The sequence below is a fragment of the Thamnophis elegans genome, chromosome 5, assembly GCF_009769535.1.
Source record: "Thamnophis elegans isolate rThaEle1 chromosome 5, rThaEle1.pri, whole genome shotgun sequence".
NCBI lineage: Eukaryota > Metazoa > Chordata > Lepidosauria > Squamata > Colubridae > Thamnophis > Thamnophis elegans.
Window position 1 is genome coordinate 60,696,644 of NC_045545.1, and position 25,719 is coordinate 60,722,362.

The window sequence follows — 25,719 nt, forward strand, 5'->3', positions numbered from 1 at the left end:
GCTGATGGTGGAAGACATAACCCGCTTACCTAGCAATGAAGGTTGAAAAGATAAGAGTGCCTCCGACCAACGGAAGGCGGTCAACTGCTTCAAATATATGCGTAAGGCCCATCGGACATCCAACCGATGCCACTGTTGCTCTCGTTCCCTAGCTGGAGCCGGACAAAAATCCGGAAGGACTACCTCCTGAGACCGACAAAAAGACTGGATTTAACTGCAACACAACCCTGCTGCTGTGGAACAAGCATAAATCCTCCCTGGAGGAAAGAGCCCCTAACTCTGACACTTGCCTAGCTGATGTGATAGCCACCAAAAACACCACTTTAAGAGTGAGAAGTTTCAGGCTAACTGTCCTCAAAGGCTCAAAAGGTTCAGCCATGAGAACCTGCAATACCATAGGGAGATTCCATGTGGGGACCTATAGACCACTGGGGGCACAAGTTCGAGACCCCCTTAAGAAACCTCTTAACAATAGGTAACGGAGTGAGGGAAGCAGAGCTCTCACCGTGAAGAAGCGTAGCAAGAGAAGTTAACTGCCTACGCACTGTACCTAAGGAGAGCCCCTTATCCAACTCGTCCTGGACAAAGTCAAGGACCTGTGGAACTGTGGCCTGGTGGGCATTACCTGGGCTGCTTGAAACCGGGCCACTAAGGAAGTCCAGGAGGAATCATAGATCCTCGTAGTGCATTTCCTGTGCAAGGCCTCTATGGTCCAAACCACCCGCAGCGACAGGTGAGCCTCTCTCAGGGGCTCCCGCTCAATCTCCACATGGCTAGTTGTAGCCAGTGTGGATCGGGGTGTATCAGTCTCCCCTGATGTAACTCTATCTCCCCCTCCGGAATTTGCCATGGAGGTTGGACTGACAGAGACATGAGGTCCGCAAACCAGGCCCTCCACAGCCAATGCGGTGGCACCACAATGAGCTCCGCCTGCTCCTGGACTAGCTTCTGTATGACCCCATGAAGGAGGGGAAGGGGAGGAAAAGCGTACAAGAGTCCTTCTGGTCACCTTGTGCGGAGAGCGTCGACCCCTTCCATCCCCTGAGCCGGGAACCGAATGAAGAAGCGGGGAAGCTGTGCGTTGGATGGAGTGGCGAAGTGGTCCACCACCAGTTGGCTGAACTTCAGGCAGATGGTCTGAAACAGCTCCAGGGAGAAGCTCCACTCTCCGTTGTCCACCATCCCTCGACTCAACCAGTCAGCTTGATGGTTGTCAACGCTTGTGATGTGCTCTGCTTGGATGTACCGCTGGTGCCTCTCCATCCAGTTGCCCAGTGACATTGCCTCAGCGTGCAGTGCCTTGGAACGTGTGCCACCCTGCAAATTGATGTGACGATCAGGATGTGACGACCCTCAATAGAGACCCGGAAATGCCGAAGTGCCAGATGGATTGCCTGGAGCTCCAACCAGTTTATATTGTGCTGGAGGTCCTTCCATGACCACCGGCCCTGCGCTGAGACCCCAGGGTCACCCCCCCAGCCAAACAGCCTGGCGTATGTGGTGAGGATGAGGTGCTCCTGGTCCCTGAAGTCACATCCCCTGAACAAGGCAGAGGTCTGGCCGGTGAACTGCTGGTATTGGCCCTCTGGAATGGCAGAAGTCGCCACTGCAAGGTCCTGGCGTGTACTACCTCAATGCAGGATGAGCTTCTCCAACGAGCTGGAGAGAAGGGCTATGGGAACATAACGGTCCCTGCGGACCTGCTTAACCATACTAACCAAACTGGACCTACGGTCTGGGGAGAGGTAAACCTTTCCTGAACAGCAATCTATACAGCCCCCAAGTAGAGGACTCTAGTGGACGAGGTGAGAGAACTCTTCTCAAAATTAATAGAAAAATCTAACTGTTGTAGGGTGTCTATGACCTGCAGAAGGTCAGCCCTCGTCTGATCCGGTGATGTCCCCTGGACGATGATGTCATCCAAGGTAACAATGGAACCTAATGGGAAAACCCCTTGTGTACCGCTACAACCGCCAGCACCTTGTTAAATGACCTGGGTGCAGACGACAAACCAAATGGCAGGACCCTATATTGGTAATGGTGCCCCAGATAAGAGAACCAGAGGAAACACCTGTGGTCAGGGAGGATGGGAATATGGAGATAAGCTTCCGTAAGGTCTATTGATGCCATGTAGTCCCCTTCCCGTATGCCTGCCAGAATGGACTTAAGGAAGGCCATCTTGAACTTGCAGTAAACTAATATTGGTTCAGAAGCTTCAAGTTAAGAATAACCTTCCAGCCCCCCCACCCCCGAGGCCTTTGGCACAAGAAATAGATTTGAATAGAATCCCCCTCCCACCTGGTCCGCTGGGACCGGTTCCACAGCAGAAATGTCAAGCAGATGTTTAATGGCCTGACACATCCATCTGCGTTTGTTGATGCATTGCGCTGGGAGAATTGTGCGGAAGGAATTCGGGGGGATGGAAAGGAACTCCAAACGAAGGCCATGTGTGACTGTGCTAAGCACCCAAGCATCTGTAGAAATTTCTGCCCAGGCCACGGAGAAGAGAGCCAGGCGACCACCAATGGGTGGGTCGGAGACAACCTATTTGCCCCAGCGGTAAGAGCGACTACCTCCCCCACAAAAGGGGCGCTTACTCTGTTGTTGGAAGCGCGATCTATCCCTATTGTAACTATGCTTGGACTGCCTCTCTGACCTGGGGGAAGAGTACCTGCTCTGCTGAGCTTCCTGCTCCTGAGGTCGATATGATGGCTTGCGGTAGAATGGCATAGACTTTTTCTCCGTCTTCTTCACCGACATAGGCAGGACCTTTTTCTTATTCTTATCCTCCACGAGGAGTGGGTCAAGTGAGACTCCAAAGAGGGAGCCCCCCGTTTAGTTGGTTGACACCAGCTGCCACTTTGACTTGTCCACCTGCCAACCCCAGAGCCAAAGAAGGTGACAAGAGGCAATGGATTACGCCATTGCCCTGGAAGCATTCAACATGGCATCAGCTGACAACTGCGCTACTGCCACTAACTTGTTTAAGTCCTGGTGAAAACGCACGTCTTCTTGAGGGATGCGTTCCTGGATTTTCTCCATCCACAAGATAGCCGTGTGGTTGAAGAACAAAGCCGATGCCGCTGCCTTGATGGCCCAGGCTGCTGACTGGGACATCTTCCTCAGTGTCACCTCTGCCTTCTTGTCCTCCGCCTTCAAGTTGTCAGCCACATCCCTGGCCACGAGAGAAGCAGGAGACGCCAGAGTGACCACAGGTGGGTCCACAGTGGGCAGCTGTAAGGCCTGGGAAAAATCTAGCTCAATATTCTAAAAGCGGCTATCATTATTGCCAGGGTTTGGAAAAGCTGCAGGCTTCTCCCATTACTTCTTCACCACCTCCAGGAACAGGTGGAGAGCAGGGATCTCCTCCTTAGCAGCCTTGGGTTCAGAAAAAACAGGGCCCTGAGGCTTCTTCACTGTAACCCCTTCCTTAGTTGCACCAAGGCCCCATCCTTCACTCCTTCCTTAGCATCTTCTCCCTCTTCTACCTTTGCAGTGGCACGCGCCTTGCACAGAAGAGATCAAAATAAATTTTGGGGGGAAAGACCAGTGATTCCGGCTTAGGAACCTCCTCATCCTCAGATAGGTCAGGATCCCTCTGGGCCTTATCCCCTGACACAGAGCCCTCACTAACCAGGGAAGGGGATACGGGATGAGTCACAGAAGCGGAGGGAGGGCGTGCCTGGGAGGAGCTGGCCCTAGGGGTCTTGCCTTGATCCGATGCTAAGGACTGAGCGGCCTGTTGCTGCAAGCCAGCCACAATTCCTGAGGAAATGGTCCTTTCAATAAGATTCTGCAACCTCCTGGTGAGATTTTCCACATCCAAAGAATCCCAGCCGGAATTCTCTGGATCTTGAGCTACCCCAGCCTGGGGAGCTAGAATAGGCCTAGGCAAGGCCTGATCTCCCATGGGATCCACATGGACACAGGAATCTTCCAAGTCCATGTCCTGGTCTTTCAGGGAAAAAGGTGGAGATGGGGAAACTTCCCCAAAAAAACCTCCCTAGGGAATTAGGAGAACCTGGGGGAGGGACAGGCTGAGACTCACCCCTCAAAGGTAATCTAGAGCGGGGGAAAGAGGTACTGAACCTACCCTGCAGGACCTTCAGTTTCTCAGCCCTGGAAAAGGTTAAAAATTGCCTTATGCCTCCTAAGTTCATCCCTCTGGGTGGCACGAAAGGGACGAGAGGCGGCAGCAGCCTTCTGTACCCTGGCAGAGGCAGTGGGGAGCTGCCTGGAAGATGGGCCCTCACTGGGGAACATGGGACAAAGGGGACCTTCCTGTCTCCTCCGCCACCTTTGCCAGGCAGCCCCTGCATCAATGCTGAGCATGGTGTGTGTAGGGGCTGCCGCCAAGGCTTGCCTTGGTTTCAGACACCCATGCACCTTTCTGCCGCACTGTGGCATGCCCGCAGCCTCCAAAAGCTTCTTCGCACTCTTGCCAGCGCTCCGCGATCGCCAGGGCTCAAATCGAGCCACCAAAGCCTTCAGCCAGTAAAGTGGAGCAATGGGAGGCCCTGGGCCTGGAAATCCCAAGCCTGCAAGCCTACCAATCGCCCAAGACCCAGGGACCGATGCCATGTGTTCAGCAGAGCCCAAAATGGGCACCGCAACAGCGACCAAGCTCTCCCAGCCCCCAGCAGTTTAAAATAACCTCCGTGGTGGCCAGTAATAGGAACCACACAGAGCTACTTACTGGCAGGAGAAGGGAGCTGTTTTTCCAGAGGCTGTAGAGGCAAGGAGGTACCAGTAGAGGAATTAACAGGAGAAAAAATATTTATGTCTCGTTTCTTGGCCGGACTGAGATGAAACTGGAAGTCAAGGGTGAAGCAGAAGTGTGGCTTCAGCTTCATCCCAGTCTCGTGGCCAATTGGGCATGATAATACCTCTACTGGAGACTCCTGTCTCTCACTCCGGAAAATCTGCTAATTCAATAAAAAGAAAACAATTCCAGAAGCAGCACACTGATGTGATGTGTCTCCGTAATTTGGCTTTTGGGTTCTGGAATTTACAACAGTACAGAACTCTGTCTCTAAGCACTAGATAAAATTAGAATATCAGAAATTGTGCAAACTGTGCACAAACTATGCAAACTGCTATAATACATATTAAGATTACTTCTTGAACCAATCAATTTAAATTTAAATTAGATGACTACATATATTTTATACCAGACATATTTTTTTACTATCTTATTACTTAATTTTGGGGGGAAATCCTATTCTTTTCAAATATAAAATGAAAAAGAAAGACCCAAGTTTAATCAGCCTGATACACATACAAAGTTGTTTCAAAGTCAATTGTGCAATTTCCACGTGACTGGAAAAAACTGCTGCAACGTGTCAGACGTGCTTGGCAGTTGAATTTACAACTGTCAGCTATGTGTAGGAATTAAACAAGTTATATATGTGCAGTATATTTATGGTAATTAACAGTGATTAATCAAAATGATGCAGCAAAAATCCTATTCCTTATTAGACTGAAAATTAGTTGCCAGAGACAAGATACTGGCACAGAAAGATTGCTGAATGAATTCTATTCAGAGAAAGAGAAATATGTAAACTGGTGGCAGCCTGAAAAGCTCTTAATCAAAGTGTTGAGGAACAAAATGGTTACATTTGTTCCTCATGTTCATCCAAAGTATGAATGGATAAATGTAACTTGCATACTAAAAAAGCATGTGGTTTCTTTGATTTTGGCTTTGCACAATGTGAAATAGTCTAGTACTGTGATGGCGAATCTGTGGCACGCGGAGCCACATTTGCTGGAAGGGCAGCCCTCAGTTCCTGTGCATGTACACGCCAGCCAATTGATTTTCGGCCTTCCGGAAGGCCGGGGGGGGTGTTTTTGCCCTTCGGGGGCTTTGGGAAAACCTCCGGAGCCTAGAGAGTAAAAAATAGGCCCAATGGCCCAACCTTAGTTTGGGAACTTACCTCAGGGTCCCCGCAGCCAGGCCCTCTACGCCCCCACAACTGCCTTGCCTCACAGCATCGGCAGCCATGTGCAGCAGGAGTATACATGGCCGTCGCCCCACTTCTTCTGATTGCTCACAGCCACAATGGAGCAGTAAGCGGTGTGCTGTTGCCATGGCTGCAAGGGGATGCAGGTGTTGGGGTGTGGATGGCTGCTGTTGGGAGGGTGTGTGTGTGTGTGTGTGTGTGTGTGTGTGTGTGTGTGTAGGGCATCTGTGGCAGTTCCATCCCACACCAGTGTGTCACTTGGCCTCGCAACCACAGCACCAGCATGTCACTTGGCCTCCTGCTCCGTTGCAGCTGTGAGCAAGCTGAAATGGATCTCCCATACATGAGAAAAAATAAGGTGCCCCTGAAAATAAACCCTAATGCTTACTTTGGGGCCCCCAAAAAAATAAGACGTGGTCTTATTTTCAGGGAAATACAGATAACAACTAATAGATGGGTAAAAATGCCAAATCCAGTCTAAACATATGGCTGACAGTGTAGCAGATCATAAGAAAACTAATACTTGGTGTCTGACTCTCGATGACTATGGACAGACTATGGACACTCCAAGTGATTCTGCACCAAAACAATTTGTTGTAACGTTTATTTTTTTTTAAATATCAGATTCAAACCTTAGAAGTTTAAACAAAAATAATCATGTGCACGAATAACAAATTTACATAGTGTAATTGTGCACTTTTTGTTGCTATCTGATAACAGGCATAAAACAGAATCAGAGGAAAGTTCACTCCCTAGCACTTCTTTCCTGGCACTGGATTATCCTGGGAGGCATAACTCGACAAAATCTCTCCTATTCATGCTATGACTCTTCACAAGTAATGCCAAGAATTGACTTGCGTTCCAGCTCTGTTCTTCCCTCAGCTTTTCCCAATCAAAAAACCCTGGAATGCTGCACTTGAAAATCAGATTTTCATACTCTAAAAGGGTGAGGGAAATATGGTTGTTTAACTACCTCACCCTTTTAGAGTTTGAAAATCTGATTCCATACCAACTCTAACTAAAGCCAAGTATGTGATAAGATTATGATAAGAGATAGCATTAAGGTAAAAGGTAGCAATAGGAAATGCAAAGTTAATGCTTCACTTCAACTTAGAGAAGCACAGCTAAGTGAATTTTTCCAAAATGTAAGTGTAAATCAAAAGCTAGTATAATAAATATATATCATCAGATTCCCAAGTTTCCTTTTGAAGTTTTTTAGTACAGGCAGTCCTTAACAATACGGCTTGTCATTTTGTGACCATTTGAAGTTATGGATGACTGTGAATCACACCAATGAATGTGATACTAACAAATCAGTACTCCTGCAGCAGGTCTGAATTGTTTCTAATCTCCAAAAAGCAACTGCCTATGCAGCCTCAATAATACAGCTTGTACAATTGAGGCTGCATTAGACCACTTGCTCAGTGATCAAAGTTATAATAATGTTGAACAAGTGGGACTTACAACTGGTTTGAGAAACTGCGGCTACTGTAGCATCTCTGCTGTCATATGATTGCAATTCAGGGGCTTGGAAATCAGTTTATAATTACAATGGTTGCAGCGTCCCAGAGTTATCAGATTGCTATTTGTGACCTTCTCTGCTGGCTTTCCACAGGCAAAGCCAAGGGAATCCAGCAGGGGTTGCAAATTACCCCCACTGCTTTTCTGCCTGCTTGCCCAATACCTATCTATGGGACCCATCTCTCACCTACAGCGCTGTTTACCTGGGACTCCCATCTCTTCCCACATAGCAGTCACATGACGTGCTATCTTAATGACCTAAGACTGCTGAGATTTCTGTTGCTAAGCAATGCAGTCATGCGATATTATGTTTCATAAATGCTCAGCTTGGTGATGGAAATTCTGGTCCCAATTCACGTCATAACCTGACGTGGTAGACTACCTGCTGTCCATTCAAAGACATGTCAAGTGATGCCAGATGGTGGCTAAATGGTCTCTTGACATTGAACCTGGAAGATCCATGCACTGGAATTGCTCTACAGGTAGTCCTCAACTTACAATTCATTTAGTGACTGTTTAAAGTTACAATGGCAGTGAAAAAAGTGACTTATGATCGTTTTTCAGAATTATGACCATTGCAGCATCCCCATGGTAATGAGATCAAAATTTAGATGCTTGGCAATTGATTCATGCTTATGATGGTTGTCGTGTACCCGGGTTCACGTGATCACCTTCTGCAACCTTGTTACAAGCAATATCAATGGGCAAAGCAGATTTACCTAACAACTGTGCTATTACCTGAACAACAGAAGCGATTCTTTTAACAACTGTGCCAAGAAAGGTTGTAAAATGGGGCAAAACTCACTTAACAACTATAAGGTTGTTAATATAGTTATGATAACTATGAAAATAGCATGATATTCTAAGACAGGATGTTTTGGAAAATGCCATGGGTGTCACCTTCACAGAATGCACAATTTGAATTACCTGTGTGTTGAGCACCTTATCTTGCTCATGACCTTGGATAGTGTTGGAAAATGTGGCTGCAAAAAAGAGAATTCCTTTCAATCAGTGTCAAAAGGAATTGCTCCTCATTGCTATAGCTGTCTTGAAATTAGAAAAAAAGAACTTTACTTGCCTCTAAGAAAATCACTGAATGTGTGAAGCACTGCAGCTGGAGCAGAAACTGGTGACTTAAGCAGTTTACAGTTGTGGTGAGGAACTAAAATGTATGCATTTTACCAATACAGATAGCTGTTTTTCCTCCTGTGTCAAAGAGCCTTCAGTGGTCACCCTCTGAAGACTCTTTGAACTTCCCTAATGATTTATACGGAAATTTGTTACAACACTGTCTGTCCTGCAAGCCTACACTCTGACAGTGTTTTCCAGGCTGGTCACAGTCATAATTTCTAGATGGCTGACAGGCAGAACTGACTTGGAACAGGACCATGCTCCTTGCCCAAACCTGATTTGGAAATAAGCTGCCTACCCATTAGACTAAGTTCTGTGCTCATATGATCCCTGAGTGGCACTGTGTGTTCCAAACTGTCTGTACCAACTGTCTATGCAGATATTGGATGACCTTGCTTTGACTTGTCTGTTATTGGTGGAACCACTATAGCATATTCTGTGGTACTAAATGCATGAATTCAGTGCTATGATCATTATAATCTGTAAGAATTTCTAGAATCAATCCCAAAGCAGTCTCACAAAAAACAAATCTGACAAGGAAGGAAGTGGTAAAAAGGGAAGGGCATTCAGATACCAAATAGGAAACGTAACAAATAAGATCAGCCATTAAGGGCTCAGATGCCTATAACCTAAATGCTCGAAGTACAGGAAACAAAGAGAGAGAACTTGAACTCCTCATACATGAGGGTAGGTATGATATTGTCGCTCTTACTGAAACCTGTTGGGATGGAACCCATGACTGGAATTAAAAAAATAGACCCAGGAAACTATAGACCAAATAGTTTGACATCAATATCTGGGAAAATCCTGGAAAAGGCAATCAAGCAGAAGATTTGTGAGCACCTAGAAATGAACAAGGTGATTAAATAGAAGCCAGCATTTTGATTTTGTTAAAAACAGGTCATGCTTAAACAAAACTTATTGCCTTATTGATGGACGACTTCGAATTGAGAAATGTTTGGCGAGAAAGAAATGCAGAGGAATATGACTTCACCCTTTTTTCTGATGGACATCAATCCCTTTCAAGGATTGATTTTATACTAATCACTAATGATTTATTTTCTAGGGTGAAGAAGACAAAGATTGCAGCGAGCGTCCTTTCGGATCATAACCCAGTCTGGACGGAATTGGGAAGGGTAGTGCAGGCAAGAAGGTCTTGGAGGTTGAATGAGAGCTTATTTAGATATGAAAAGTATATTAATGATTGTAAAAAATTGCTATCTGAATACTTTGTTCTGAATATGAATAAGGGTACATTCATGGAATTTGTAGGGGATGCAAGTAAAGCGTATATGAGAGGAGTACTGATGAATATAAACAAAATACATAGACATAAACAAGGGCAAAAACGAAAAGAATTGGAAGAGGAAATTAAAAGAAAAATTTGAAATGTATCCAAATTGTGTTATAGAGGGAAGGAGGTGTTTCAACAGGAGGAGATTTAAAAGGCATTCCGGGAATTTTTTTTACAGAATTGTACAAAGGGGACAAAATTAAGGGTTTAGATATAGACAGATACTTAGATAAAGAGAAAATACCCCTAGTTAGAGAAGAGTACAGGCAAAAGTTGAACCAACCAATAACCTCTGGGGAAATCCTGCAGGTAATAAAACAACTAAGATTAGGAATAATGTAAACTGCTTAAAGTTTGTGTAACGGCAAGAAGCTGAGTTCAACGCAGAGATCTTATTGACTTTTTTCTTTTTTTTTAATTTCCTTGCTTTTAATATATTTTAGACTGTGTTTGATAAAAAGCTATACCGTGTACGGGCTCTGGGAAGTCGGGGGGGAGGGAGGTGGGGTCCTAGGGGGGAGGGGGGAAATATAGTATGTGCTAGATTTTAAAGTAACATGATTGCACTTGTATACTGTTGCTTTTTTAATTCTAGTGTAAAAATAGGAAGCTGAATATATTGATAGATAGTAGAAATACACCGAAGGGAGGAGCAGAGGGAAAGAAGAAAGAGGGGTAGAGAGGGTGGGAGAGAGGACGGGAGGGAGGGTGAGAAGAAAGGGAGGGAGTGTATTGGGAGAGAGGAGTGACAGAGGGGAAGTAGGGTAGAGGGGAATGTTGGAGGGGAGAAAGGAAAGTTGGAGGGGGGTGAAAGAAAGGGTGTATGGAGGGTTGAAGTGGTATATTGGGTATGTATTTTGGGGGGTATTGTTGACAAGAATGGCTGTGTTTATTGTTCAATGTTATATGGCCCCGGTTATGCACAGTATATATGTGACTGTATGAAATGAAAATGAAAATAAAACATATTTACATACAAAACGTATTGCCTTATTTGATAAAGTGACTAAATTAGTAGACCTAAGAAATGCTGTAGATATATTATACTTAGATTTCAATAAGGCAGGGGTGTCAAACTCTATTTTATTGAGGGTCGCATCAGGGCTGTGGTTGACCTGGGGAGGGCAGGAGGGGCATGGCTGTGTGCAGCCCTCCCAACTCCATTTTCACTGGCAGAGGCACCATGGGCTAGTCCTTCACTGTTTCCAGGGTAGCCCCACGGGCCAATCTAAGCACCCTGTGGGCCAAATCCAGTCCCTTGGCCTTGAGTTTGACACCTCTGCAATAAGGCATTTGATAGACCACAGCCTACTTCTTGGTAAGATATGGGATAGACAGTACTTTTTACCAGATGGCTATACAGTTAGCCTTTGGTTGGACTAAAAACTCTTCAAGGTCCTTTCCAGTCCTATGACTCTCCATATATTTCAATAGGAATATCCAGATCTATTTTATTATGAGCTTTTTAAGGTGGAGTCCCTTTGAAAATTTTGAATTTCTTCCTGCCAGGATTTCTGAAACTCAAGACTGCTGCTTTTTACTACATAAGCCACTAGGCAAACTGTTTATATCTAAGAGCTCCTTGTATTTCTTTCTTGGCCTCCTCACAATCTTTCACATTGGAATAGCTTCCTTTTCTCTTTGTTCATGGGGATTTTTCAAGTAAACTTACTTTGATGTCACCTGCCCACACCTGGGTAGTTTCATACAAAAAAGCATCCCTGAGAACACTGACTCATTAAGTTGAGGTTGTTTCACTGAAGACTGAAGGAAGAGAAGAGACAGGAGAAATCTTAACCTTTTTTCTATTGTATCTCTAGTGATCAGATCAGGAAAAATCCCAGTATGTTACAAATTGATATGTGCAATTTCTCATTTCTGGGTAAAATAGCTGGAGTATCTGTAGCTAGGTTACAACTAAACTAAATAAAAAGGAAGTTTATTGTCCTAAATCCCTCCTCATGTTTTACTGCAAAGTCAGGGCCCATTTACATTTCATATTTGTTATCAGGACGTGACAAATACTAATCAATTTATTCATTTATTATATGATCATAATATAAGAAGGAAAAAGTTATGTTTTGTGAGCAGTGTGTTCTTTTTAATTGATTGTTATTTTCCTATGCAATGCCAGTATATTTTGATTGTGTCATACATTGTTACTAGATCCTCTGAGAGGAATGTTGCATAAATGAATGAGAATAAATCAGCAAGCTTAAATCCTTTATCCTTATTCCATTTCAGCAGTCCAAGTTACAAAGAATATGTGTTAGAAGACGTCTGTTTTTTTATTCCTTACAAAGGATTTTAGGATATAAATAGGCCCATTTTATTTTATCTCAAGCTATAAAATCCAATGAAGTCAGTTTAATGTCCAAATTGGGTAGATAGCTTAATGGTAGGAATTGCACTATGACATTACACTAAATGTTTACAATATACCAATTCAGCAGTATCAGACCTACTGCAAACTATAATTAAAACACATGTTTAGTAACAAATTTACCTTCCTATTGTAAAACAGGTCTTTTTCTATTAACAAACTAATTACCAATTTCTGCTACCCAAAATTAGTTTATACCAAAGATCGGAATTGTTTAAATATATTTCATCAGTCCATGTGCACTTTCCAAATGGAACGGTATCACCTTGCTTTCTATTAAATACTTAAAAAAAAACATTCAAGACTTTTGATAACGGGTTCAGTTGGGGAAAAAAGCTGGAAATTAAATAATACTTTTTATTTAAGTACTTAAATAAAATTCTTACTAAGAATGCCAACATTTTTCTTAAAAAATGAAACAAAAAAATAGCTTCTCTCTACCAGGATTTTCTCTTCATCATGTCAGCCCTTGGGCTGCCATTCATGCGGAGGATGGGTTCAGCAGCCCATCTGATTTCATGCTTACCCTAGCACCCCGGCAGTGGGGTGCCCTATGGCTCCCGTTCTCCCCTGCTCGTCTTGCATGCATTTTTCGGCCTCTGGGTATTCAAAGCAACACCATGGCTTTTGGTGCCTGCAGCAGCATGGGTTTAGGCGCTCCGTTCCTCGCTCCTACTGCGCCTGTCGGCAGAGCACCACAACGGTCCTTTAGCACTTCAGGCCTGCTGACAATCGCCTGGATGGATTCTGCCCCTTCTCTGGTTGGCATGTCTTGCCTGGATGGCCTCCCCCTCTCCCCTGCTTATCTTGCATGCGTTTTTCGGCCTCTAGGTAGTGCCAGGGCTTTTGGTTCTTGCAGCGGCATGGGTTTCGGCGCTCCGTTGCTGGCTCCCTCTGCACTTTCCGGTTCCAGTGATGATGATTGTGCAAGTGATTAATCCAGTTACTCAAGCTTCCCCTTATCTTAGGGAAGACTCATCCAAGGTTTCACAGTAGCCTTCTTAGACCTGCACATGACGGCCTTACGCAGTGATCCCAGCCAGATACCTGAACTGATTCAGGTTAGTGGGGATCGACATTATGAGATCTCACAAATCCTTGATTCCCATCAGCATTGAGGCCAAACACAGTACCTGGTTTTGTGGAAGGGATACCCCCCCTCAGAGGCCTCCTGGCTGAGGTCCTCAGATGTATGTGCACTCCGCCTCATCGCCTGATTTCACCGCAGACATCCAGGCAAAGCCGGGAAGGATAGCTCTAATAGTGTGCCTTGTCTTCCAGGTTCCATCCCAGTGGTAGAACAGCATGTCAGCCCTTGGGCTGCCATTCGCGCAGAGGACAGGTTCAGCAGCACATTTGATTTCATGCTTACCCCAGCACACCGGCAGACAGCTGCCCTATGACTCCCGTTCTCCCCTGCTCGTCTTGCATGCATTTTTTCGGCCTCTGGGTATTCAAAGCAACGCCATGGCTTTTGGTGCCTGCAGCAGCATGGATTTAGGCACTCCGTTCCTGGCTCCTTCTGCGCCTGTCAGCAGAGCACCACAACAGCCCTTTAGCACTTCAGGCCTGCTGACAATCGCCTGGATGGATTCTGCCCCTTCTCTGGTTGGCATGTCTTGCCTGGATGGCCTCTCTCCTCTACCATCCTCTGCCATCTGTGCGTGGGTTGGCTGTTCTTTCCGGACTATCTGTGGGTTGCTGATCCCTTTGGGTGGGGGTGGGGTAGGTGGTGTCATCACTGGGGGACAGGGAGGGGGTGTGGTGTATGTGTAGATGTGTGTGGGGTTGAGAGTATATATTACAGTGGTGTGGTTAACCAGGTTAGAACTGACTTTGCATATTTGCATTTGTGTTATTCGTCAACTGGTGCCGGTTATCACAAGTTTTGCAAATAATACAGATAAAGCATTTTCAATACCACCTTGCTTCTCTGTTTGTGTCCTTGACTGACGCTGGAACTTGACACATTCCTACGTATTCCTACGTATTCCTACGTATTTCCATCTTACGTTTTACCCACTTAACATTTAAATGTTAAATTCTATGTTATTCATTTCTGCACACATTATTGAAGTCTGCCTCTAAAGTTTTAAATCTCTTGGCTAGGTAGCCACCTCTTTCAGTTTAGTGTAACCAATAAATGTGCAAACATCTCTTCAACAACTTCATCTAAATTATTGTCAATGCTGAACAGCAGAGGTTGGGACAGGCAATTTAGAATTCATGATTTGAGCAAAAATGTACATAGGCAGGACTTACATAGCTATGGGCAACTCTCAGTATTTTCAATTTCCAATTAGTCTTGAATTTTCTGAAAATTCTGAGTCCAAATCCATTCATCTGCAGACCATCTAGTTTGGGGAAAGCTAGATTTGGGCCACATTATAAAGAATGCTGAAGTCACATGAATTGATTCTCTCAAGACCAGCAAAATTACTGTAATGTCCGAAGTTACCGTATATCAAAAGTTAATTAAAATAGGAGAGAGTCAGTCTGATCTAGTTGTTGAAGAACCAGGCTAGAAAGCCAGAGACTGTGAGTTCTAGTCCCACGTTAGTCATGAAAGTCAGCTGGGTGATCATGGCTAATGACTCTCTCTCAGACCAACTCACTTCACAGAGTGGTTGTTGAAGGGAAAACAGGAGAAAGAAGTTGTGTTGAATGTTTGCTGCCTTGATTTATTGTAAAAAATAGTAAAGGTGAGATACATATTAAATAAACCAATACAGCAACTGATATTGTGCATTTGGAATTTTTCCATATCAAATACTGGTTTAAATAATAACAGCATGGGATGTAATAGAGAATATGTATTTTTTCAGATACATTTAAGGTATTGTAACAGAATTTCCAATAAAAAGGTTAAAACAAGAGCATTAACAAAAGCACTAATAATTTTCAGCCTGACAGACATTTCAGCGTAAGACTGTTTTGACCTTATAAAAGCCAGGAGGGTGAGAGCTGTACATATTTCCATAGGAATAAAATTATGTGTGAATTTTGTTTTATTTTTAAAACAAAATTATTTTGAAGCTTGTCTATCTAAAGCTTGTATATTTATATGAAAAATGCATGTTAGTGAGTGTCAAAACTCATTATTTTTGCTGTGTAATGGTAAAAATAATGTCGACTCATCCAGTGCTATCTCTTAAACTGTTTCTACTTATCTGCTATAATGATTGCATAGCTTGGTTTTAATTAGAACTGACAAGTTTATCTCTCAAGTAGCAGAATCAGCATACAGCATTCACATTCTATTCTTTCAGACAAATGTCCTATAGTTTACAGATGGTAAGAGTAGAATATCAACATATGTTTAATCAACAAGCAATTTCTCTATCCAATAAGGTCAAAATTCTAATTGTTCAAATTGAACATTGGTTTACTTCATTATTTGACATACCGTAGGTTGTCAGTTCCAGGATTATTATTCTTGGATATCCTAGAATTTACCAAATTCCCCTTTTAATTGGTCATTCCTTTTGGTTTTAAGAAACTTTGAAATAAGGCTTTCCAATCAGGAAAATTAGTCTTCTTTGTGTAAGTAAAATGCACAAAATGGTATTTTGTCTCAAATTCAGGACATTAGCAAATTAGTAGACCATCATGTAAATAAAGTACTTACTACATTGTAGGATATAGCCTAAATATTGTCAGGAATATATGATATGAGTATACTTAAATAAAATAATATGGATGGAAATGGAAAACAGGCAAATATATAAAAAAGGATATTAATAGCAGGATTCAATGACTTGTTACGCTTACATTGCAAAATAACTTACAAAACAAGGAACCTTGCTCACTTTATATGATTCTGTGATCTAGTCTTGTGCTATTACTTATTCACAACCATTCCTTACAACCCTCAAACAAATTAGCTATGAAACATGAGATGAGATTGAGGAACAGGAAGCAACTAGAACAGAGGCATTCAGCACAGAAATCTTGAGCAGGATTATAAAGAATTTTTAGAATACAGGTCCTGATTATCACAATGCAAGTCCCCACCTTGACTACTGTGTAGATTTGAATTTATGAAGAAGACAAAATTCAATGCGTTTAAGTACTTAAGTTTAAGCATTCAGAGTATTATTTACACATTGGCTCAGAAGTAAGAGCAGAACAGCAGTCCAAGTATAAGTGAATAGGAAAAGAGATTGTTCAGTTCTTTCTTCACTGTCCCATCATCTTTTCCAATGTATTGCCATTGCAAAGGAACTATTCAAATCAAGCTCTTACATTTCCTGAATTGTCTTTCTGATCTAAATATTACAGTATTCTTCTACAATAGTGCAAATTATAAAAGACCCATGTAGCTTTTTGAACTGATTCTCAAAATGTCAATTGCCAAATGTAGTTGTAATGTTTGGAAAAATATTACCAGAAAAAGCAGCATGAGAGTTAATCTCTTGCTCTCTTTTCAGTCCTTGCACTCATACTAGCCAAGAAAATGATGAAATATTCATGTATCTACAACATGTTAAGTTCTGTACACATTGTCTCTGTTTGGGAGGACACTTCCTGATTTTTTTTCTTCAGAAAAGGAAGCATCTTAATATAGAGCAATGAACATTCCCTTATAAGTCTGATCCAAATTCTTACTTTCTAGTTGTTACTACTACTACTATTACTACCACCACCACCACCACCACCACCACCACCACCACCACCAATGCCTGATCACTATAGGAATCTCATTAAAGTTTTCCAGCAATGTTTTGCATAAAGCAGGGGTCCCCAACTTCTGGTCCATGGGTTAATAGCAGGCCACGGCATGCAGCAACCGGGCTGCAAAAAGAAGCAAAGCCCCATTTATGGAATGCAGGCAGCAAGCACAACCACACCCCTTCTGGTTTGTGGAAAAACTCTTCTCCACATAACTGATCCCTGGTGCCCAAAGGGTTTGGGGCCACTGGCATATTGAAACATTTGCTTCCACTAAGGCACAGCTATCACAACAAAACTATTACAGGTAGTCCTCGGCTTACAACAGTTCATTTAGTGACCATTTTAAGTTAACAACAGCATTAAAAAAAGTGACTTATAACAATTTTATGACCGTTGCACCTTCCTCATGATCACTTAATTTCCATTCGGATGCTTGAAAACTGGTTCATATTTATGATGGGTGCAGTGTCCCGGGGCTCATGTGATCATTTTTTGTGACCTTCTGACAAGCAATCTCAACAGGGAAGTCAGATTCACTTAACAACCATGTCACTGATTCAACAATTGCAGTGATTCATTTAAGAAATGTTGGAAGGAAAGTCATTAAAATTAACAAATTTAACAACTTTCTCATTTAGCAACATAAATTCTTGCTTGTCAGTGAACTAATATATACTTGATAAATTAGTATAACTGCAGAAATGCAGCATTATGATTGGGGGGGAGGAATACAAAACTAAAACTGTGACTCTTGAGATTAAAAGCGTGCACATACAGAAAATATGCAGTGATTTTTTTCCCGTGGGGCAATATGGAACAAAAGCTGAGAAGTCATATGACAAAGAACACTGAAGTCAACATGCTTTTTTATCACAAACTTCAAAGAGCTTTGCAAAATAATTGCTGGGGTATTAAAGTATTACCAACAATAATGCAAATAAATCAGAAATAAATAGTTTTGTCCAAATACCTGCTATTTCACATACACAAGCAAGTATACACACATCCTTAAAGGATATGATTCAAATATCCAAAGTAACATGCAATTCACATTCAATACTATCTTGAGTTAGCTTGGATGAGCATGCCTCATTACTAAAAGCTACACCTAGTTTGCAGAAACTCTGTAAAAGTGCAGTCTGATATATATTTACATTATTCTTCTTTGAAGCAAATTGGTATCTGATGATTTCATAGATACACCATTTGGTTTTCTTAAGAATTTATAAGCAGTTTCTCCACTCTATTTCCGTTGTTTTTTTTTAACTTCCCAATTTAAACCACAAACTTCGGATTTTCTGGTGGTTTCCCAGCCTAGCAGTAGCATAATGGGATGGGGGGACTACTTAGCTTTCTAATATCAATCAAAACTGTCTACAGATTGCTATGCAACTGGTCCTTTATATGTAAACAAACTGTTAAAAATGTAGTTTTTCATAAGTCTTTTAAGTAAATATGCAAAAAATGTACTGGACTGGACTCGAAGTAAAAACCGAAACATTTTTGGGCAGAGGCAAATTTGTAGCCACAAAGTTATAAACAATACTGGGAATGTAGATGAAAGCTTATAAAAGCTAAGTAAAGCTACTCTTTTTTCTTCACCAGTTTCATCATTCCTCCCCAAAATATTGTCCATATTAGATAAATGACATTAAATAGTGTAACCTAATAGTATAGATATCTGAAAATTGTAATAATTGCCAGATGCACGCATTATGCAATTTTAATACTTCAGTGTTTTCATATTTGAAAACATTATTCCCTTCCTGATCAACTAGAAATGGCATTGCAACTCCTCATATCTTCCAACATGTTCTTGATCATAGAAAGTGCACAGAAAGCATTCAAAAATACATAGGGAGAAAGAAAAATGCATGCAATTTCTTAAAGTGGCTAAAGTCAATGATGATTTACAATATGTAGTTATTTTGTTGAACCAGCAAATTTCCAAATATAAGCCTCCAAATAAGGACATTTACCCCGTTTTCCCAAAAATAAGACCTCCTCAGATAATAGGCCCAATCGGGCTTTTGAGCGCATGCGCTCAAATAAGCCCTCCCCAAAAATATTGCAACACAGCAGCAGCCATGAAGTGACCATGCTGGCCTCCTCCTGCACCTCAAAAGTAATGACTTCCCCCAAAATAAGGCCAAGCGCTGATTTCGGGGGTCAAAAGAAAATAAGACCATTGTCTTATTTTTGGGAAAATACAGTATTCAATTTTGTCATGCTACTATTTTACTTCCAATTAAATCCTCCACCATTATAATAGAAGAAAAAACTAGTCAAGATCTGATGAAAGAAAAAAACTTATACATGAATGAAAAATACACTATCACATTTGTGTAATTTTTAAAATAAGTACTGAAGATGAAAATACAAGATCTTTGCCCAAAATATAGTCTACAATGACTATTACTCTAATGAGTATCCCAAATTTAACAGTGACCAAAAGCAAATTTTATTCATTGTAATCCCAGCAACTTTTTTCCAGTGACACTTCATAATTCATTCTACTGATCAGTTATTTTTATAGAAGAGTTTCAACTCAACAGTAGCCACAACAAAGTCACACATGATAAGTGATGGTTCTAAAAATAAACAGAGTCGTTAGATAATCGTCACAGCACAAAAGTGCACACCTGCATTAACAGAAACTTTATTTTCTTTTTCTGAGTAATGATAGAATTGGAAATCCAATCTAATATTAAAAGATGAAAATTCCCATAGCATTGCAAATTTATCATTTTATACCTTGCTAAAAACAATTCAGAAAATAACATGGAAAACATAGAAATACATAGTAGTTTCATTATATAGGCTTACACAGACTCCTGATCAAGCAAATTATCTGCATATCTATTTTGGAAAAGTATTTCAGTGCTTGCAATTCAAATTAGTTTGTTGCAATGTACTCAAAACTGTAACTGAAAGTCTTCATTTGAAAAAAAATCAGGAAGCTTAGAATGAAACCCTATTTATTCAGAGTTTTAACTAAAGAGCATATTTGGGATTAAAGAAAATAAGCGTATAATTGTTTCTATACTTAAATTTGTTTCAGCATCAGCATCCTTAAAAGTTTGTTGTTAAAAAAAAGAAGACACAGTAAACAGTAAGAGTTCTTTTCTGCCCATCCATTTTGTAATACTTATTTCCTCCCCCAAGAAAAAGACATAGATTTACTGCCATAAATTTTGTTGGTGTTTTTTTTTTCAAAATTAGAATGAATTTAAAAAGCAATGTTTGTACCAAATTTTGTGAACTTCTCTCGTACCTATTAAGAATTTCATTCACCCCTTATCGCAAGTACCATTATGCCTCTAACATTCCATACTATGTAAACACTGGCTAGACTTCAGTGCGCTTCACGCATACACAGCTCATCAGCCGGATGGATACATTACTTCCATTTATTGTCTCCTATTACCTTAATGTTAGTAAGATGACAGCAGCTCATTTAGCAAATTTCTGCAATCACTTTAAGTAGTCTGCATTATCCATAAAACTTCTAAGGGATGCATTGGCAGAATGGGATCCTACCATACTTCAGAACAATACACGAACACAAAACAATTCCAGAATAAAGAAAAACTGAAAAACTATCCGGCACCTTTATATGGGAAATGAATTATTTAAATACTAAGAGGCACACGTGCAAGCAAGTAAATCGCGGAGTCTGTAACTTAAGCGGGTTACAGGTTCGTAACACAAGGTTCGTGTACGGACGAACCCCACACACAACCGAAGCTTTTTGAAATGAGCATTCCTTCACCCCATAAATCCAAATCCTACTTTACATCCCCCCCTTCCTTCCTCTGCCTCCAACATGTACTATATTTAAAAACAGAAGACGGATCCGATCTTCCCCAGCCCCCCCCCCCCCAATTATCACGATGAGGATCATTATTAGTTACCGAATGGCCCAAACCCAAATACCCGGCCATTTAAAAAGCATCTCACGATCATCCTTAAAGGCAGGAGTCCAAAGGGCCTCCTCGTGGCACTATGGCCGCCCATACCGGGCCTCCGTGTTGCCTGACCTTATAAGTAAACCGCCGGGAAAACGGCTTATTTATTTATTTATTTAACTGGTGGCGAGGAGGGGCGAAACCCGCCACCCACAGCCCTTGCCGGCATCCCCCTCCCTTTTCGGCTCTTTCCCCTCATTTCTCCATCATCCTCCATCTCCCTTCATTGTTCTACCGCCGGGGAAGAGCCAAAAAGGGGCTCCCAAGTATCTCCTAGGAGAAAACCCCACCGCCTTTGGGGGCTTCCTTCTGGTCTTCTGCCGCCACGTGGAACTGAGCAGGCTCCTCCAGGGAATCTACTAGGAGAATATGGGAGACTCTATCTCTCCCTGTAGACCGGTCAGTCCGCCCATTTGGCCAGTTAAGCCAGCCAAGCCAAGCCATACCTGTTGCACGCAGCGACCCAGACACGCGGCACTTCTTTCCCCCCAAGCGCTCACCAGCCCTGGACTCTCCGGCGCTCCCGCCTCCTCACGTACTATAACGGGCTGAAGAGGGCGGAGCTCAGCCGTGGTAGGCCGGGCTTCGTTGGCCCCGGAGAGTTGAGAGAGGTTGACGGGAGCAGACGCTTCTCCTTGCCCCCCCTTTCCGCAGAGGGTTCGGCTTCCATTGGAGAGAGGCGCCTCGGAAGAGACGCGGGAAACGAGCTTTTCAAGAGGCCAAGGAAGACGACGCTTTCCGCACGTAGCTCTGGGGGCCAGAAGAGTTGGAGAGCGTTTCTTTGGTCAGAAGCAGAGCCAAGCTGCCTAAAAAGGGGGCGGGGGGCGGGGAGGCTCCCAATTTATTTCCCCGTGTCACTCTCGGCAGCCCCCAAGGGCAAATATCCTTCCAAATGACTTTAAACAGGACCCGTGCTGACCTCCGACTCAACGCTTACACAGCGATTTGTAGTTTTCTCAGAATCACCTTTAGCCCTCAAAAACAGGTTCCGAAGAATATCCTGACTCAGAACAAACTGCCACTCCTTGACCTTTACAACTTGGCAAAGAGTTTCCTTCACATTAAGGTGCATTGCTCTTTGCTGCTGCAAAAAAGATAAAGCATTGAGGAACAACTCTTGGTTTAATTTGCAGGCATTGTGGCCTGCATGCATACAAAATCCACGTTGTTGTGGGTTTTTTTTTAAAAAAAAAACAGGAACAACAATCCCAAATTTTATTTCTGTGGACCAAAACTTATGGAACAGAGTGGTCTTTGTCTCTGTAGTAAGCATGTTTATGGCTGTTCTGTTAGCACTGAGGATACTAACCATATAGGTATGAGATATGTTTTTAATTGTGCATTCTGTTCTTTTTTATTTAAGTCTAATCTTGCCTAAAAATAAAATTTACAAAGATCACTTCAATCTATCTGAATATAGGTGATGTTGTGCTTAATGCCTGGTGACTTCAGCAACAGTCCATGCATTTTTAATAACCAAGAGGGGTTGTCCTTACTGTAATTTCTTCAGCCTCAGAAAAAACAAATCAACACATTGTCATGTGACGTATCATAATTCTTCCCCCTTCGCTAAACCAGGGGTGGACATGACCATGTGATGCATCCAGGCCACGAGTTTAACATACCTGTAGAGAGGTAAAGGTATGTTTGTTTGCATTGTATTATTTTGATACAACAGCATTGTTTACAGTATCGACAGCAGCAACTATTCTGGCAAAAGATCCCAGTAACATGTCTGTCTGTCTTTCTGTCTCTATCTATCTATCTATCTATCATCTATCTATCATCTATCTATCATCTGTTCTATCATCTATCTATATCTATATATCTATATCTATCTATTCATTCATCTATCCATTCATCCTGTTGTTCTGAGCTCCAAGCTTGGCAATTTGGTTGTAAATGTTACATCACCATTTGAGGAGACATCATCACTGCACTTTGAATTGTGTTCATCACCTATTTATCAATGTATCTATCCATCCATCCATCTATCTACCTATCTAATCTATCTCTAATCAATAACATTTATTTATATTTCATATTTCTTAACCACCGATCTCCCTCACAGAAGGGCTCTGGGCGGTGTAGAATACAATCAATAAAATTAACATTAAAATCTTAATTTAAGATTAAAAAGTTATAAAGTTATAGAAATAACATAACATTTTAAGTGTGAAAGATTCCATGATGTGGGGGTTAGCAGTTGTTAATACAGGCGGGGCGGGGGGGAGTCACATTGAGCCAGCCAACTCCACAGTTGTGTTGGCCTTAGTTTCCTCCGTACAAGGCACACAGGTTTGACTGCTTTAGGGAAGGTCAACAGATTAGGGCTTTCCTCACCTCTGGTGCCAGGATATTCCATAAAGTGCAGGCAGTGGTAGAGAAGGCTCTCTTCCTAGACACCCCACCAGACAGAATCTGCACTATACCTTCCCAGTCTGTAATGTGACGAAGCTAGTTCTATAGGTAGCCTGGTGCTATTCCCTTTATAGATGATGACTAACACCTATAAATTGTACCTGGATGCAAACTGGCACTCTCTGCAGTTCACAGAGCAAAGATGTTATATGTGCCTTTCTTTGGCCACCAATATGGCTTGCACAGCTGCTGCTGAATACTTTTCAAGGGTATCCTCATGTAGGGTGCATTGCAGTAGTCCAATTGGGTGATTTTTGAATACATTTTTACATTATATACGTGGAATAATATGCTATATTGATTTAAAGATAAAAATTTCCTCCAATTTTTATTTATTTGTTACATTTATATTCAACTTTTCTGTAGGAGCTCAAGGCAGCAGGCATAGTACTGTATTATCACCTTCATTTTTTCTCATGAACCACCTATGGAGATATATTATACTAAATCAGCAAACATTTATTGGAAAAGATGCAGTCAATATATACTGCCTAGAATTGATTGTTGTGAGATAGGTGGCCATATAAATCAGACAGACAGATAGATATGGAGCAAATAAATAATATCAAGATTAAAGAAAAACAAATTCTCTTAATATTATATGGCTACAATATTAGTATCACAGATATATCATTTGTCTAGAGGTCTATGGAATATGATTGCCATCTGTAAGTTTTAGCATCTGGATTAGGGAAGCTTATAGCAGAGTCAAGTCTTAAAACTTCCAAAAAGCCATGAGAGTGGCCCACCAATATTGTGTTCAATAGACCTTACTAATAGATAAAAATGCCTGTAATAAATTCCAGAATGTCAGATTCATAAGTTGAGATGAAATAGCTGATGTTTGTATGATTTTATTGTAGAAAAGCATTCATGATTTCATTATCAACAATATTCAAGTGAATATGATAAAGCTGAAATGTATAAAGCTATTCCTGGATTTTAAAAATAGACTCTGTCTATACTGTGTATGTTAATGAATTTTACTAGCAGTGCAGATTAGTGGAGAATACATTTATAAATCTGCATGTGAAGTAGACATTATACATGTTAAATTAAATTAAATCATTCCAAAAGGATAAATTGATTTGGAAATGCCCATGCTATCATTGTTTTATCATTCTCATTTTATCAGATCTTCTAACCTGCTAATTATAGTGTGTATATTCCCTATATCCATATCTTTATAGATTGACAGACAGGAAAACTTGATAAAGTGGATTGATAGGCTGCTACTGATTATGCAGTTTATGATATTCATATCATATGCACAATTGCACTACTGGATATCTTCCAGCTACTTTGACACTTCCGATATTGCACACTTGAATGGAAGTCTCACTGAACTCTCAATAGTCATTCATAAAGTTACTATACCACGAATGTTTGTTTGCATCCGTGAAATGCTAAGCATTTACGTTCAAATAATCTATTTTCAAGTTCAGGAACAGTACAAAGTGTAGGTATTCTTAAGTATATTATTTAAAAGGAAAAAAAAATCAGAGGCACCCTCCAGTATAACCTACCTCCTACTGAATAGAAAAGACTAGTAATGTTCCAGAGCAACATGCCTTATTATCAAACCTGAGAAATATAAGAGTAGTAAAGTACAGAGTAGTGAAGTAACACTAAGTCATTATCTGCCTAATTATTATCTACTGAATAACTATAAATGGCTGAGTTCTTAAATATTTCCCCAAAGAATAAACACAAATATTGGCAATTATAGTTAGCTGTGACTTGACAGGAAATAAGAATCCAAGTGTAAAATGTATTTTTAAGACGCATTAAAATATTGTCAAAGGATCATTGCCATATGCTTTTCTCTAAATTAATGATTAAAAGAATATTTTTCTTAGTTCACCTGTCATTGTAACCTGAAATTAGTTAAGACAGATTCAGTTTCCTTTTTACAAGAACAAATGTTTAATATCTAGTGATTTGCTCTAGGTAGAAAAAAGATGAAACAAAGCTGTTAAGTTGTGACAGTAAACAGATCTGTCAGATCAAAGAGAAAAATCATTTCTGCAGTAGGACTCAGCACTCCAAGTACGCTTGATAAATGTTAAGGCACTTAATGATGCTGAGGCAAACCCATTGGACAATATCATAATTCTGATCCATGGGTTTCTTTATTTTTTGTGCCTTTCATCTAATACTTTTGGTGACTGCTTGGACATCTTTTTTGACAAGATTTTTGGAAGTGGTTTGCCACTGCCTCCTTCCTAGGGCTGAAAAAGTAACTGCCCCAAAGTCAGCTAGCTTACTTCATGCCTAAAGCAGGATGAGGACTCACACTCTCCTGCTTTCTAGCCTTGTGCCTTAGTATGACTATTACTAACTACTATACCAAATTGGCTCTCAATC

At 41.5% G+C, this 25,719-nt stretch overlaps 1 protein-coding gene across 2 annotated transcripts in view; it reads right to left on the reverse strand.

The window, feature by feature from the left end:
* SLC16A1 (solute carrier family 16 member 1) overlaps positions 1 to 21,478 on the reverse strand; it is a 41,614-nt gene extending 20,136 nt beyond the window's left edge. Inside the window, exon 1 of one of the 2 annotated variants that reach the window (XM_032217494.1) lies at positions 21,378 to 21,478. The gene's annotated coding sequence lies outside the window, so the exon portion shown is untranslated. Of the gene's footprint in view, positions 1 to 21,221; positions 21,293 to 21,377 lie in introns of those variants that run through there. The other variant, XM_032217496.1, reaches the window with a different exon arrangement.
* Positions 21,479 to 25,719: the final 4,241 nt, after the last annotated feature.